General features: G+C 41.8%; 1 protein-coding gene across 4 annotated transcripts in view; it reads right to left on the reverse strand.

The window, feature by feature from the left end:
* Positions 1-15,232, reverse strand: part of MAD1 (mitotic checkpoint family protein) — a 204,084-nt gene that overhangs the window by 13,783 nt on the left and 175,069 nt on the right. The gene's annotated exons all lie outside the window — the stretch shown is intronic.

Below are 15,232 nucleotides of genomic sequence, written 5' to 3' on the forward strand. Positions count from 1 at the left end.
AGTGCGCTGTCAATTCTGAATGGCAAGAGCAACACAACAAAAAGAACAAGAACTCAAACCTGGTACATCTTGCTAGTAGCAAGGTAGACCATAATCAAGTGCCTTGCAGTTATGCAAAGTGGAAGAACAAACCCATTAGGGAGCTTGTGGTTAAAGACAAAGGGTCATCAAATACCATGTTTGATTTAAATTTGTGGCTGCAAGAGGTTGGATCGCAATCCACTTATTCACCTTGCCTTTCGCAAGGAACAGAAAGTGATTACCCCTTAGAACCACAAATTCGCATGTGAAAATACCATGGATATGGATCATTCATCTACTTCAACAAGAGACGGCCATGGACAAAATGCATTTGCATTGTTGACTAATTTTTGGATGAAGAGTTACTAGCTCCAATGGAAACAAAGGCAATATGGAAACAAAGGCAATTCGTTCTTTATGAAAATCACCACCTAGAATGTTCATGGCATTTTCTCTTGAAGCGAACAACATGATAAGTGAAAAGTGTTGAACATAAAATTCATAAAGAGGCAGAAGGATAGGACAATATCATGGCTTTAAATTATTTTATGTTGGCATTCCATTGATGGACTATCCGGCCGTCTTGACATTTGCATATGTGAAATTGCAGCTAGTCTTGAACAGATAGGATGTACTTGCTAGATTCCTTTTAGTTAAGATTATATATGAAGGTGAAGTTATGTGGGTAGTTAATGTCTATCCACTAAATATTGCTACAAATTGTCGAATTTGTGGAAACTTAGGCCCATCCCTATAGGTTGGTGGGCCTTGTTTATTGGTGGGTGACTTAAATATGTGTGTGGATCCTTCTCGATCTAAGACTAGACATGGTCTTGTAGACACATGAAGGCAATGACTAGAATACTCTTGTAAATGGCATGATATTTCCCTTTTACCAGAGGTGTTGAAGATTTTGATTCAACAATAGTATGTTCTTCTTTATCACTTTCTTCTAGAATTTATAATGCTAAAATAGGTTGTGCATTTCTTCCAATGCATAGTCACCAAAAATGTTTCGTCTTGTTTCATGTTTCAAGGTTTCAAGGTCTTGTATCACGTTTCGTTTCATTAGCCACCTTCAAGTTTCAAGGTTTCAAACATATTATTTATAATAAATAAAACTACCATATATTTTTAATATTAAAGGAAGGGAAATAGACCCATATAAAATAGATCCCATAAATAAAAATGTTCATTCCAAGTAGATCCTAGAGTAAAAAGACAAAACATTTGCTTTACCAACTCATTTAGCAATTAGCATTCATGATTTGCAAGTCAAGACATATAGGCCACAACGTAAATACAATACACAATGTAAGGCAAAAGCAAAAATTGATGTTCACTAGTGAAAACCTAGTGGGGAGGCATTTTCACTTGAGGTCAAGGCCCAACGTAGAGGAGAAGGTGGAAAAGGAGAAGTGTGTCGAAGAGGAGAAGAAAAGTAGGAAGAGATAAGATGGAGGTGGAAGAAGAGGTGGACTAGAAAGAGATGTAGACGGAGAAGAAGATGCACAAGCAAGAGCAGGTGATGGGGCATGCAAGGAAAAGGGCATAGGAAAAATTGGGACCATAATAGAAGACCAGCCCACATGTTGTCTTAGTAAAAGAAACACTTTTAAAAACCTTTTCGTTTCATGACCATGTTTCAAGAAACAAAACAGACTAGGATGAGATGGAGGGCGTGATTTGGCACAAGAGGGTAGCCTGCATGTTCTTTTTCATAAAACAACCCATTTTTTAAAAAAATCATATTGCAATTTTTTTTTCGTTTTGTGAGCCTATTTCGCAAAACAAAACGAGACATTTCACTTGTTTCAAGGTTTAACACTTTGGTAGGCCAAAATGTGTTTTTTGATTACTATGTTCCAACATCATTTGGACATGCTGCCATTGCACATCATTTCTTGAACATGATAGCTTTGATGCTTATACTTTGGAGCTTTCAATGTCGGAACTGCTGCGTATGACTTGCTTGTACATAATCTGCCAAGAGTGTCTATACAAAGTGGGATCCACCATGCTACACTTCAAAGGTAGAGATTGGCAACAACAGAGCAGCAACTACCATTGGTGCATTCACTTGAAACAATCATATCTTGCTTTTTGCATCTTTGCACTTGACAACTCTTGCTAGACATTTTCAATTGCAATTCTATCAACAAGCTAAGCTTTGACCAAGGGTTTGCACGGCGATAACTACTAGACACACAAGTTTGATCCTTGCCTATATGCTTCTTTTGCCAAGGAAAAGGTTGTGTGGTTGTTGAATTCCTTGAATCAAATAGTTGCAGATCCACAAAACATTGTGAACATATATAGAGATCACATTACGAATTTACTTGGGCCCTAGGTGTATGCCTCTAAGAGGGTTTGTGAATGCTCAATATATGTTTTATGATTGGTCAAGAACTAGGTCCCTCTCCCCCAATGTAGTTGAGTCCTTGGTAGCAGATATTAGAGGAGATGAGGTGGATGCAATTCTAGTGCAAATGTCGAAGGACAATGAAATGGCTAAGATGGCCCAACAAAAAAAATCTTTGCAAGGTATGCAAATGTGCTTCCCCTACCTGTGACCTCTTTGTCAGGGAGTTTGGGATATGGGAACTATGTCTAATTGTTAGAAAGTGGGAGCCATCAAATTGCTACCTAAGGTGCCCTCACCTTCTTCTCTTATACATCCATGGTGCATTTCCTTCATGGGTAGTATGTATAAGACTTTTGCCAACTGTTTGGCAGTAGATTGCATAAACATATCCCAAAGATATCCCACCTTGCCTAATATCAATTTATTAAAAGACGTAACATTTTGCTTCTAATCATTTGGATTGGTCTTTTATGGCATAGCTCATACAAAAGATGGAATTTGGAGCCAAAATCTAAAATTTGCTATGCTCATATGTATGGCTCATGCTCAATGGAGGGTATATGGACTGTTTTCACTTTCAGAATCTGTTAGACAAGAGTGTCCTTTGAGTCCTTTACTCTTGCTCTTGCAACGCAACCTAATTATAATGATGTTATACCATCTAACAAAAAAATGCTGGGGTGGTCATTCGTAGAGCCATCGACACAAAGAAATTATTTGCTCTAGCTTTAGGGTGGCACATGAATAGGCACAAATAAGCTCTCAAAGTTGCATGGAACTAGACCTACTAGCATCATAGATCAGAGATTGTGTCCATTGTTCAGGCACATGCACCTATGTCGTGGTTGCAAGCCTAGGCTTCTTACTATAAGTTCAACTTCAATGTTTGTGTTGTTTTACTAGCCTACCCATTTGGCTTTGCTAACATCTCAAATCACTAGAAAGAAACTTGTTATTTGAATGTTTATAAATTTGATGCACTATGCACAAATAGGCTTTCCAAAATAATTGGTGGTGCATTTAAAAACTCACAATGGTAGTCAATTAATTTGTTGTCCCCAACTTGAGTTTTACAATTCCAATTGTTGTTTTGGGGCTAATATGGACATTTGGTATGAACGTATTGGCCATGTAAATGTATAGTGCTTGAAGAATATGTACTCATGTAAATTGTGATAGGCTTGCTAAGTTCAAAGTGAATGATCTGTAAAAAGTTTGTGAAGCATGTTAATTTGGAAAAACAGACAAGGCATACTTTTCCTCATGCTAGACATATAAGCAGGCATTTAGCTTACATAAGATTAACTAAATGCATGCTTCACTTTGACCATTCACCTGTGAGTAATATAGTGATTATTTGCAGTGAATAACCAAAAATGTGGACACAACAATTGAGCTATCAGTTTTGAAATGCATACCTTAGTCACTCACATTTGGCAAAGGAGGTGTTAAAGCAAGGCAACATTACAAGATACTTCGCATATCCCATGGGTGTATATGTCCTCCCCACTATTGACTCATATTGTCCGCCCTTGGCATCCCCCAAAAAACTATCAGTCCATTCCAGGCGAGCTAAAACCTTCGTGACTTCTAGAATTGTTTCTTAGGATGCAAAACAAGAACCTCTACTCTAGTTGAAAGCAATTGTGAGACTTGGCTTACTCTCTATTGCTAATGCACTGGAGCCTTCAAGCACTACTTAACGGTCATTCCATTCCGTGCAAAGTAGCTTTGATGTGCTTAGAGGGTACTATGATCTATGGGCAACAATTTCAGATTCTTTGCTTGTTTGGCAATCTTGTCCTTCCTTGGACTTGGAGCTCCCCTAGCAAGATTACCAACTTAACAAATCAATTAATCTTAGAGCAAGCATATACAAATGAGATACACCATTTGCTTATGAAGGATCATGCATGTGATGGACAAGTGAAATTCTTTATGGAATCTCTACAAGGAGAGAGCTTGCTGGTAATCCACATTGATGGTTGGATCGCTTAATACAACCCCTTCTAATCGTAGGTGCTGGAAACACCCCGAAATTCCACATTTTGCCATTTCAAGCTTTTCGTTTCCATTTCTATTCTTGTTTCCATTTCTAGTTCTCTCATCCCTATACTTAGTGGAAACTCCAAATTTCTGCCATTTCCATTTCCATTCTCATTCCCATTTTTGTTTCTCTTTCTATTTCCCCATTTCCCATAACTATGCTTTTAATGCAAAGTCTTTACTTGGAAAATGTCAGTGGTTGGGTGGTCTCCTACTTGTTGTGGCCCTCTCAAGTTGCAAACGGCTCCTGCCTTCAATGTACTACAATTGAGGACACCTCACATCATATATTTTTGGCTTGCCCAATCACTCAATGCATATGGCCTCTTCTCTTTAGAATTTGTCATTCAGTTTTGTTAAAAGCTTTATGAATCCTTGCCATTGGGTTGTTTGAAAACGCCATATTTACAAGATTGGTGCGTTCATACATACTCGTGGTTTTCCACTTTCTACACTTTTGGGAATATTGAAGTAACTGGACTACCCGTAATGCTCTCGTTTTTCATTTTCATTCTCGCATACATAGCCATAACAATAGTTTGTGAGGTTGCCTTAAGTGGTAGTTGAGCACCATCAAGTATGCTAGCTTTCTTACCAAGGATGATCAAACTCACAAGTGTGTTGCCATCTTTATGAGATACTTACAAGTCGTATGAACCTTGTACACTCTTCATAATTAATATAATTACCCACTATGAGAAGAAAGAAAAAGAAAGAAAGATGTTAATGTCTACAACAGGCCAATGTGGCCGATGAGACATCCTAGTATAGTCTAATATCCAAAATCTAAAGATCTCAATATCTAAAATTGTATGTACAAAATATCTAGCTCTAAAGCTCCTCTCTATATCTCAAGGTCAGCACATGATCCCAGCTACGATGTGGTCCAAAGGCTACTCTACTAGTGTGCCGAGGGGTGAGTCTCCTATGTCTCAAAATGATGGCTCTAATCTGATAATGGCGTAGATCCCTCAATCATCGACTAAGTGGTCAAGGTCTCCATGCTTAGCAAAGTGCAATGGTCCTATCTAGTGTGACTCTACAACGTGGGGTAGGTCCACTCTCGAGGGATGGAATCTATGTCTGCTCAACTAGTAGTGCCTATGGCGTCTAGTCTATGGAAGAAATTCATCATAGCTCTCTACCTAGGTCCCTCTTGGTAGACTGGCCTCTTGTCTCGTATCAATGTTATGCAACGGCTCTAAAGCTCCAAGAAGGAAAGCCCCAAACATCTCTTGTCCTAATATCCCATGATATGGCGGAGGGGTGTAAAACCCTCACGGAAGAGACAATGATATCTTCCTCATATATCATAGTACATTGCTCATCTACAAATGTAGTGATCCTCTATCTCAAGCTCTCTATCATAGAGCTACCATATCCTATCTTTTCCTAGTAAATCTATCCATCTACTTGCCTCTAACCTCAGCTGATGGAAGGAGGTGTGCATCTGTCCAATAGCAACCTACATACCATGGGAGAGGTATGCATTCATATGCTATGGTTAGACCATAAATTCTTCCTCCCAGAGATATAGGAAGTGGCTCCGGTAAAATTGCCTCTTTGATCCTAGAGGGAGAGGTGGCTAAATCCAAGTCTTCTCTATCTCAACTCTTAGAACATCAGCTCTGATGACTAAATTCAGCTCCAATTGGTTAAGGGGAAGTGTAGGATATGTTGAGCTAGAAATGCATTAGCTTTACTTGAAACAGCCCCAAAACATGCTTAATTAATGAAGAAACCTTGTTTATTTAAAAGAAACGCGATCCTAGAGAGTTTATGCGTCCTATCAGCACAAACCCGCTTGGGAGGGCCCAAACTTTCTATAAATACGTATGTTGCCCTCCATTCAGCCCCTAAATCTTGTTTTTGCAGATTTCCGGTGTTTCCGCTTGCTCCCCACACCCCGCTTGTGGATGACATCTCAGCCGAAGCTGTCCATTGCTGTCTCCATCAATTGGCGCCTGATTTCCAGCCCTCTTCACACAGTTAGGAGTTGATTCTAACCAGGTGACTGTTGTTCCTGGGGAGAGCTGCTGCCGTACAGCCTGCCATGTCATCACAACGCTGCGTTTGCTTCCTGCAGGCTGTCGCCCAGCTGCCTAAGGTGTTGATTGGCAGTTTTTTCTCTCTTGCAAGCTATCCTGCTTGCGTTTTTAGTCTTTCTCTCTCCTACAAGCTGTCTTGCCTGCAATTTTGGTCTTTCTCTGACCTGCAGTCTGCGTTTTTAATCTTTCTCTCTCCCGCAGCTGTCCTGCCTGCGTTTTTAGTCTCTCTCTCTCTCCTTCTGCTTGCCTTTTTAGTCTTCTCTCTCCCCATTGTTGTCTGCATCAAATTCAAATTCTCACTGCTCTGTTTGCTGGTGTTCGAGATTCCGAGCCTGCCTTGCTGCGATTCGGGATCCGTTTAGAGTATGATACACTCTCCGGCTTATTATCCCTGCCCTGATTCTTGAGATACAGGAGTTCGAGGTACAGTATTCATTCACTGCATAGTGTGTTTGCTGCATGAGCATCTTATATTCAATAGTCATATCACTTCATTCATTCACTGTGTTCATAGTCTCTGAGTTACCCTAACGCTAACTATGTTCTTTTATCAATCTCTCCTTTGTCATATGGTTTCTGTTTATATTCCTGTGTTAGGGTACTTCTTTACATGGTATCAGAGCGTGGTACTCTCTAACAAACCTAGGCCTTCGATCTGAAAACTCTACACAAGAAGCAAGAACAACAATAGGTTCAAATGACTTCAAACACAACAATACAGATTCAGTCTCCAAAACCAACTATTTCAAGAATCGAGTGAGAGTGGGTCGATCAGCTTGCTCCACAAAGTTTCAACATGGTAGAAGACACTTCTGATTACATGGAAGAAAAACTAGGCAAGCTGACCTCTGCAGAATACAAACTGATCATAGCTTATAGACGAAAGAAGATTGAGGAGCTCGATTGAAGGATTGTCCTTCAAGAAAAGCTTCTAAATGAAGGTATGCATGAATTCCTCTCTTCAAATGTTGCACGTAAATCTGATGATGTTGCAAGGCCATCGAGACCTCCATAACGGATGGGCCCCCCTCTTGAAGGACAAGGCCAGGAATATGTTCCTTTCTTTCATGCTCTTCCGTCCACTCCGATACAAGGTACTTTAGATTCGTCTTTTGTTTCTTCTTTTACCTCTTCTGCTTCGCAATATTTTGGTGGAGATCATATGGAAGAAAGAGTCCAATCTCTTGAGGAAAAAGGTCCTCTTGAGGACCAATTCTTGTATGTTAACACACGTCGTGAGCCATTTTGACGATGAGTGTCTATCAAAGGCAAGAGACAGAGCACCAAAATCTAAGTCACAGACCCCCGCTCCTCAATTGGGCAACCCCCAGAAAGGTGAGGCAAGGTGATGGCAACCCCCAGATAGAGACATCCGATGCAAGTCTTGCCCACATCTTTGAGTTGCCTCTTGACGAGGTTACCGCAGAGGCGTGCCAAGCCCGTGCAACCGGACGGGTCAGCGTAGAAAAAAACTCCTCGGTCAAGATTCAAGCTCAAGGTTGCGGTAGTTTTGCCATTGACAAGGGTCCGGATCTGGCTTCGCTCGACAACATATATCATCTTCATCAGCTTGGAGTGAACATGTTATCTGTTCAGCAACTTTGCCGGTTGGGGCGAGCAGTCTTCTTTACAGCGACCATAGTCGAGGTCCTTGACTCTCAGACTGGTTTAGTGATTGCTCGCAGTGAGGCACAACCTAATGGCCTATACCACATAACACATTTTTTGACCAAGCCGATAGCTGAGGGCTTCGTGTTCCATAGCTTCCAGGCCTTAAGCACATCTCGAGAGGCTACGAACAATGTGCGCCTTTGACATCTTCGCTTAGGGCAATTTGGTTATGACTCTCTTTATGAGTTGTCATGCCATGAGTGGATTAAGGGCCTTCCATGCTTTAAGCTAGCTCAAGATGTCTGTAAAGCATATCAGCTTGAGAAGCAGCACCATATCCCATTCTCTCACAAACCTCACATCGTGCTTAGACGCCTCTTAGATTGATTCATGTTGATCTTTGTGGGCCCACATCCATTGCCACCTTGAATGGCGCCTTGTATTACTTCTTGATAGTAGATGATCATTTCAAATACATATGGGTGTATTTTCTCAAGCATAAGTCAAATGCTTTCACATACTTTTTTGCTCGGGAGCTGTTGGTTCATAACCAGACTAGTTGTTGAGTCAGTTGCATGAGGAGTGATAGCGGTAGTGAGTTTATCTCCCATGAGTTTTTTGAGTTTCTACAAAAGCATGGCATCTCCCGCCAGCTCACCTCTACCAACTCCCCTTCTCAGAATGGAGTCCTAGAGTGTAGGAACTGAACAGTCATGGAAATGGTACACTCTATGCTGTTTGCAGCAGAGCTCCCTGAGTGCCTTTGGGTAGAGGCTATTAACACTTCGGTGTACATCCTCAACCCGTGTCCCCCGACTATGGCTCTTCCTCAGAAAACCCCGTATGAGGCATTTTTTTGCTCTCGGCTTGTTATTTCCCACTTCAAAGTCTTCGGGTATCGTGCGTACACACACATGCCTAATGACAAGATAGGAAAGCTTACTCCCCGAGTTGATCTCCTTATTTTAGTGATATATTCCTCTGAAGTTAAAGCCTGTCATTTGTTTGATCCTCGAACACACAAGGTGATTGTTAGGCAGGATTTCGTCTTTGACAAGAGAGATATCGTGCACTCCTCTACACAGGACTCCAATCCGATTCCTTCTTCCACATCATTAGAGATGGTGCCTCTTGAGCCTGGTCTACTTCCCACTCTTGACATTTCCGCAAATTCTTCTACTCCCACGCCCCCTCCTCAAGACTCATTACCTCGCTGGTACCAACAGACCTTGCGGGATTCGGCATGCTACCACTGGATTCCACTTCGAAGGAACCTAGAAGATCTTCCCAGCTTACTCCTCAAGCATCATTTGCATCGCTGTTTATAGCTGCTTATATAGCACATTCTAAGCCGAATACATGGCGACAAGCTCTTCAGTACCCTAAATGGTGAGAGGCCATGGAGAAGTAGTCAAAGAGTATTGACCGAAATGAAACTTAGACATTACTGGATTGTCCGAGCCACAAGAAAGTCATCGGAACAAAGTGGATTTTTAGAACCAAGCTAAAAGCTGATGGGATCTCAGACAAGTACAAGGCTCGCCTTGTCGTGCAAGGGTTTCGACAGAAGCATGGCATTGATTATGAAAAGACCTTCGCCCGTACTACGTTGTTGACTTCCTTTTGGTTGCTACTCGCACTAGCCGCTCACCGCGGTTGGCCGATACATCAGATGGATGTTAAGAGTGCCTTCCTGAACGGTTTCTTGAAGAAGGAAGTCTATGTGGAGCAGCCATGGGGCTTTCCTTCAGGAAACCTTGGAGATACGGTATTCCACTTGCAGAAAGCTCTTTATGGGCTGAAGCAAGCGCTGCGGTCTTGGTTCCATAGGATGGATGAGTTCTTGCAAACTCACGGATATCATTTTACCCCTTATGACCCGAACTTATATGTTCAATCTACTGCAAAGGGGGTTAGCTATATCCTGCTATACGTTGATGACTTACTCATCACAAGCTCAGATTCTGCTGCCATAACGCAAATCAAGGCTATGCTTAAAGCTACATTTGAGATGACCACCTTGGTTTTTTGTCCTATTTCTTGGGGTTGGAGATAGTTTGTTCTGGGGGGCTGTATTTTTGTGTCACAGTAGATGTACGCACTTAAGCTCCTGGATCAATATACTACGGATCAGCCACGGCCAATAGCCACGCCTCTAGTTCCTACTGTCCACTTGTCGAAGGATACCCTACGACAGCCCTTCGATGAACATACATATCGTTTTGTTGTAGGAAAATTTCTTTGATTACTTCACACTAGGCCAGATTTAGCTTACTTAGTTAACATACTCAGTGAGTATTTCACAGCACCTAGCATATCACATTGGATTGCATGTCTTCGCATGTTGCGTTATTTGCGGTATACTTATTCTTATGGCCTGACATATGGTTCTCGTTTATGTTTGCAAGGGTACACTGATTCCGATTGGGTAGGAGATGTTGACACCCGACCTTCCCATGGAGACTATCTCTTTACCTTGGGCACGACTCCCATTTCTTGGTCCAGTCGTAAGCAAGAGACGGTGGAGGCTTCCACGGCCAATACTGAGTATCGAGCTCTCTTCGATGGCACCACCGAGGCTATCTATCTAAGGAGTTTACTGGCGGCACTTCACTTTCCATGTGACTCTCCCACAGTTGTCTACTGCAACAACTAGAGTGTCATTGCCCTTACGAGCAATCCAATCATCACACCACGGACACGACATTTGGGAGTCTACTTTCATTTCTCCAGAGAGGAAGTTGAGCTAGGCACTATTCGCCTAGAGTTTATGCCATCACCAAATAATTTTGCAGATATCTTGACCAAAGCGGTCAACCAGCCGGTTCTTCAATACCTACTACCCAAGATCGGCTTGGGTACACCCTCCCCTACTTCCTCAGCTTAAAGGGGAGAGGGTGCTTCCCTCTTGCTTTCCCTTCCAATTTGAGAGGAGGCGGCTTCTACTCTTCATAGTGATAGTGATGATGCTTACAATTTTTTTTAGACATTACATTCTTTTTTTTTTTTTGTATTGTATTATGGACATTGGTAACTTCATCCGCACTGTCAGGATAACATAATTGTAAAAGGACACTTGGACAAGTGAACAATTCTCATGCCACGGCATTGTTCCAGTGGCACCGTTGCACAACATATTGCATGAGCATCATATCTTGCATCTGCCTTTCCATTATCCTATGCATTGGCATTCTGTTCATGTAAACATGCATTTGTGCACATTTATTCCTTTTCGGTCGTTTGGAGTGGTCGACTCCAGGATCCACCATATTCATAGCATTGCACATGGCAGTCTCCAAGGTAATCTTTCCCAACTTGCTTGCTTGCTTTGCTTGTCCTGCTTGCTTGACATATTTACTATACACACATCCTACCCATTTTCTTCGTCACCACCACCTAGTAAGAGTAGGGATAGTATGCTAGTTTTGTGAAGGACTTGGGTTTGGCCATCCCTTATCGCTCTCCCATTTGGGGCACGAATACTCAATAGGAAGAAAACTGATTTGAAACCCTCCCTTAATGCTTAATCTAACAAACCTAAAAAGCCCTAAAAGAAAGAGTCCATAGCTGATTCCATCCGCCTTTGTAGGGCTTTGTAGGCCACTGGGCACCCGACGTACACCTTTTGTCTGATGCCATGTCCTCTCTAGGGTGATCACTTGGGCTCCCTTTGTAAGATAACCATCGTCTCTGTAGTCTTAGTAGACCACTGGACAGTCGACGCGCACCCTTTGTCCGATACTCTGGCTGCTTTGGGGTGGCACGCCTTCTTGGGATAAAAGATAAACCAAGAAAGAGCTTGGTTGGCCTCTATTCTCGTGGCACCATTGTTGGTTCTCAGAGGGGGTGTTGAGCTGAAAATGCATTAGCTTTACTTAAACAACCCCAAAAAATGCTTAATTAATGACGAAACCTTGTTTATTTAAAAGAAGCACGATCCTAGAGAGCTTTTCTATCCCATAGCACAAACCCACTTGGGAGGGCCCAAACTTTCTATAAATCCATATGCTGCCCTCCATTAAGCCCTTAATCTCGTTTTTGCAGATTTTACGACATTTCACCTTGCTGTCCACATCCCGTTCACAAAGGACATCTCAGCCGAAGCTGTCCATTGCTGTCTTCATCAATTGGCGCCTGATTTTTAGTCCTCTTCACGCAGTTTGGAGATTCCAACCAGGCAACTACTATTTCTGTGCAAACCTGCTGCCGTACAGCCTGCCATGTCGTCACAATCCTGCAGGCTGCGTTTTTAGTCTTTCTCTCTCCTCAGGCTATCATGCCTGCACTTTTAGTCTTTCTCTCTCCTACAGGCTATCCTGCGTGCGTTTTTTAGTCTCTCTCTCACTTGTTGCCTGCGTTTTTAGTCTTTCTCTCCCTCAATTTTTATCTGTATCATCATATCCAGCTTCTCACTGCTGCGTTTGCTAGTGTTCGACATCAGAAGGTTGCCTTGCTGCGATTCGAGATTAGTTCAGTGTACGACACACTCTCCAGCTCATTTCCCCTACCTTGATCCTTGAGATAAAAGAGTTGGAGGTACACTCTCCAGCTCATTACCCCAGCCTCATCCAAAGAGGCTAAGTTAGGTGTAATTGCAAACATCTCAATATCCCTCCTCGATCACAACCAAAAAACTACAAAAGTGTGTAGAGGCTTTAGTCAAAGCACCACCTGGAGAGTGTCGGCACACCATAAACATGGCAAACACTAGAGGTTGTCGTAGAAAAAACTAAGTGTGGGTTCCACCAAAGACGTGGTGCGAATCCAAAAGCTGTAACAGAGGCCTCACAAATTGTACAAAGGCTGTAGTACAACGCTACATGACGAGTTTACAAGCTTATATCAGAAGCATTAGGGCTAGGCATTACAAGGCTAAAAATGTCTAGTAAAAAAGATTTAGTCAAGGACCGACCTTGCGGTTTTCAGCATTTCTTTTGGCATAAATCTTCTGTTCATTTCTTTTGGCATAAATCTTCTATTCATTGCACGTCTTCTTGTCCTTGTTGATGTGTCCAGATTGCTCTGTTTGATCCTTTACTTCTTCTTGACTTTTCCTGCATTGATCTTTCCTTCATGGTCGTCATTTCCATGGACTTTGCTTGCATTAGTCAACTGGTTCTTTTCTTTAAGGTCCCCCTCAAGCAAAGGTACGATCTCTGAGCTTTGCATAGTCTTCACGATAGAAGAAATGTCTTCAAAAGGTTGCACTATCTCTAAGGTAGCATGCATGTCTTCAAGTTCTTCAAATGGAAACATGAATGGCACTTGAATGCTCACAACTCCATTTCTCCCTGCAAGTAAAGCAAGTACATCTTCTATGTGGTACAAGTGAGTAAAAATGATTGCACTTCTCTTTATGAATGGCATCTATATGAAAAACTTCATGTTTGTCATTGAAAATCAGCTCCAAATTTCTGATTTTCCGACCAGCAAAAGAGTTCAAACTTTATGTGTCAAAAGACACAAGAGATACCATTGCCAAAAGACACAAGAATTAGAAGATACTCGCAAATTTGAGCTTTTGATGTTTGATGTTGATGTTGATTCTTTGCTTGATGAACCCGTTGCTTGAGTCCCCTCCCTACTGGTAAAATCTTGCTAAGCACTAAGTAAATACTCAAATTAGAGTGACAGAACTTGCCTTGGCAAATGGATGAAAAATGAAGCAAAGAAAGAAGCTTAGGTGCTGATGCTACTGCTTGAGGTCTAAAGACTTGTAAAAAAATCTTCAAAATATCCCAATCTTTGCTAAAACCTTCACATTGAGTGCAATGAGAGTGGCATTTGAGTGGGAGGAGAGAGAAAATGAAGAAAATGATGAGTTTTTATGAGCTTGAGCTTAAAAGCTAAGGGGTCTCTACAATTAGGGTTTTGACCCAACTCGTTTTTGATTCAGTGCAGCTCTTGTATGCAACTATAGCACGAATGGTTTGGTGGGGAGTAACCTTACAAGGTAGGCATCATTTGCCCCATCAACAATGACAAATTCGCGTAGCGCAGGAGGAGAATGAACAGTACGAACGGAATCTGGCACAAATCAGGTACTGTCTTCAAATTCGTACAATGCTGAGCAGCTGGGAGGCCAATGTCCCACTATAATGTGCCAGGCAAGAGCGCAAGGAGTTCAAGAATGTTTCCCCAAAAGAGAGCTTGCAGAGATATAGCTTGCAAGTGGAGATCCAACTCCTCCAAGTAAGCAGGGTCCTATTTGCCTATAGCAACCATTGAAGCTTCACTGAAGGTAGAGTGAGAATTGGAACCATGAGCTTACCTGAGGTTACGAGATGCTAGAAGAGCAATCAGAAGAGAGAGTTTGAGCTAGGCCATGCCCAACTGGGCTCTGATAGCATGTTAAAAGATGCGCGATCTAGAGCATGACAGAAGCTATGGTGGATGCAAGATGAAGATTAAGCTCATGATGACATAGACAAAGACTTGACCCGTTACACAAGTGAATCAGGTTCCAAGATTGAGACTTGGACTCATAAACACAATCTTGTGTATAAGACTGGCAATGACCAAGACACTAACTAAAAGAGGAAAGCATTATGATATTGCATTCATCATATATGGAAAAATGATACTCAAGTACAATGCTTTATAGTTGCTAGATAGGTAGCAGTCTCCCTCTCTGTGCCTATGGGATTTAGTTTGCCTGCATATCCTAAGCCCAAAACTATCTCATACAAAGAGGCTGAGGTATGACAATAAATCCATCGTCAAAGACATGTAGAAAATGACACAGAGAAAACTCCATCTTTAATCCACGAGAGAGAGAGAGACTCATCGATGGTCTTATGTAAATATTGCCTTTTAATTCAATTATCTTCACGGAAAAAAAAAAGACTCATCTATTGAAGTAAATTTTTGTATGAAGGTTATGTATTGGGAGACTCTGACGATGTGATATACGCTCACAAGATATTCCATGGCAAATGAATTTTTTGTACACCTTGTAATGAGACCCTTGCTCATCTTTTCGTCTCATGCCTAGTTGCCAAACAAATATGGAACCTAATTTTCAGATAGTAGACCTTATTGATCGGTCAAAGAATGCTCGTCCATTCTTGAGTCTTGAGCAAGACATCATCCATAGCCAAGTCATAGTCTCATCATCCTTGCCTCTTTCAATTCATGCGAT

The sequence above is a fragment of the Lygodium microphyllum genome, chromosome 13 (genome assembly GCF_053477565.2).
Source record: "Lygodium microphyllum isolate KBCC chromosome 13, Lygodium_microphyllum_v1.1.10, whole genome shotgun sequence".
Lineage (NCBI taxonomy): Eukaryota > Viridiplantae > Streptophyta > Polypodiopsida > Schizaeales > Lygodiaceae > Lygodium > Lygodium microphyllum.